General features: G+C 39.4%; 1 protein-coding gene and 1 pseudogene across 3 annotated transcripts in view; both read left to right on the forward strand.

The window, feature by feature from the left end:
* The window catches only part of LOC138003892 (thioredoxin domain-containing protein 5-like), a 27,066-nt gene that overhangs the window by 10,706 nt on the left and 13,860 nt on the right, over positions 1–2,500 (forward strand). The gene's annotated exons all lie outside the window — the stretch shown is intronic.
* LOC138003090 (uncharacterized) overlaps positions 508–2,500 on the forward strand; it is a 4,119-nt pseudogene continuing 2,126 nt past the window's right edge.

Consider the following 2,500-nt stretch of genomic DNA (forward strand, 5'->3'; position numbering starts at 1 on the left):
TTTACCAACTGAGCTATGAAGCCACTCAGTTGGGAGCAGGTCAATTTGTTGGGTTCAAGTATTCCTGTGAAAGGACTGATGAATGAAAGAAAATAATTTATGTTTGAAGTGCGGGTTACAGACGTCTTTTCGTGAATGAACCCAACAAATTCCAACAACGTACTTAATTTATCCCCGGGAGACTGCTCTGAAGATCCAGAGGTCCATGCCTTACTAATTTTAGTGCCCCAGTGCCATTGTTATTATTATCTATTAATATTTGATAATATTATATAGATTTAGCCAAGCCTAAAAGCGGAGCTCCCGGCTTGTTTATTCTTACTGGCTGTAGGATTAGTGAAAATAAAAGGCTTTGGAACTGTCCGCCTTTTGGTTTTCCCAGAAATTGCTTAATTATGTCATTTTCTTCGCTGCCCCAGTGCCGTTGTTGTTATTATCTATTATTATACATTGGTGTCACCAGCTCGATTTTGATTGGATATAAGCACGCAGCTAATTCTTGCTTGCTCTGTTTCTCTTACGTCATACCTACAAACAATGGATTTTATTATACATCAAACTCACTATGAAAAATCTGATTGGTCGAGACCATTCAATCAATTCACAATAGCTTGTGAACTTGACATGATAAATGTAATATCTGCTGCAGATATTACATTTATCATGTCAAGTTTAACGTCTGCCTGGTTACTAAGCCCCTTAGTACGATGGCCCACAAGGGACATGCTGCAAATAAAGAGAAGCGCTGCAAACAAAAAAGATGCGCTGCAAACAAAAAGCGAACGCTGCAAACAAAAAACGAACGCTGCAAACAAAAAAGATGCGCTGCAAACAAAAAACGAACGCTGCAAACAAAAAAGACTGATGCGCTGCAAAAAAAAAAAACGGGAACCGCTGCAAATAAAAAGTGAACACTGCAAACAAAATGGGAACTGCTGCAAACAAAAAAACTGCAAAAAAAAAAAAAGAGAGGATGCTGCAAATTTAAAAGGAACGCTGCAAATAAAAAAGAACACACATCATGCGCGCGCAACATGCGTGGGAGGACTGTTTCTGCGTTCCCGCGTCCGTTCCCGCGAAATGGGCTGTTTGTGTTCGCCATGTTTTGTTCGGATTGTGGCTCACAGTTAGCCAACGCGGCGAAATTTTGTCATGTTTGGGGAATTACGATAAGTGTAAAAGACGAAGATCTAATCTGTGTTGCTCAATTAGAAGTGGAATCTTCAGAAAGGAAACGACATCAGACCACTCCTCTCACCTTTGAGGAATATAGAGAAAGGAAAGGAAAGGAACGAACCTCCAGGTTTGTTAGTAAGTCTTCTAAAAAACCGAAAAAGGAAAGCGCCGAGAATGAAGTCACTATTCATATAGGCTTAATCAGGTTAAAAGATGGAGAACTGAAAGTAATTCGTGGATCTTCATTGCCGCTTAAAGTCTTACCGTCGATCGGTGCTGAGGAGCTTCTCAGAAAAGGTGCGGAAAAGATGGTGAAGTTCAACAGTGATCTAAGTTTATATGGGCCCAGTAGCTTTACTTTGCTGTATCCTGACAGAACCGTAGTAAAGTACCTGCCAGGGGGCACAGAGCCGTTTACACTGCAACGATACAAAGAGGAACTTGGAAAGTCTTTCAACCAAATTACCCTATACCTCTGCAAGACAACAGCTATTCTTGATGCCATGTTCTTGAAAAAGTACAGCAGTGATGAAAGTGACGTCGATTTGCCTAATACAGAGAGGTACTAAGTCGATATTTTATTGACTGCCATAAATTATAATATTTTCCTTTTCATAGATATAATGTAAGTGAAGTAAATGGGATCTGATGTTTGATTTACATATTACAGCACTTCAGTTGTCCTTCTTTTTCGTATTATACTGTTGTCTGCCAAGTACATAGCCCATCAGTCCGCTGTGCAAATGTGCACGTGTTGAGTGCAACCCAGCATCTCACAGCAGCAATTGAAAGTGCCCTTGTTGGAATCCTTGTTGAATTGGTCAGTATAAAATGCAGATAGGCCTCGGCCCAGGCCTAAGCCTAGGCCTCACTTTGTATTTTAGACCCAGTCTGAATTTTATACTGGCCACTTATTGAATTTGCTTGGGTAGAGCTTAAGTCAAGGCGATTTAATGTACTGATGTCACTGATGTGTCAGAATAAAATGTTCTGTTGTCTCACAAGGCACTAATATTAAAGAAATCATTCTATTGTTATTTGGCTCTTTCTAAAAACTGGAGTAATGTCTACAGAGACAATCCCACGGAAAAGGGCCTGCTGTTTGCATTGATAGAGTAAAAATACAACATATGGAAAGGAAATGGAATAATTAGTGAACTGGTACTTAATTCTTCTGAGACTTCATGTTAACTTATCCAAACAATGAGTATCTAAAGGGCTGATGTTCTGTTTGATATGGCTATAATAATTCATGTGATTGTATTTATACATTGGTTACAGTTGATCAAAATGACAGAGGAAAGTGAAAATGAAGGAGATACCT

The sequence above is a fragment of the Montipora foliosa genome, chromosome 5, assembly GCF_036669935.1.
Source record: "Montipora foliosa isolate CH-2021 chromosome 5, ASM3666993v2, whole genome shotgun sequence".
NCBI lineage: Eukaryota > Metazoa > Cnidaria > Anthozoa > Scleractinia > Acroporidae > Montipora > Montipora foliosa.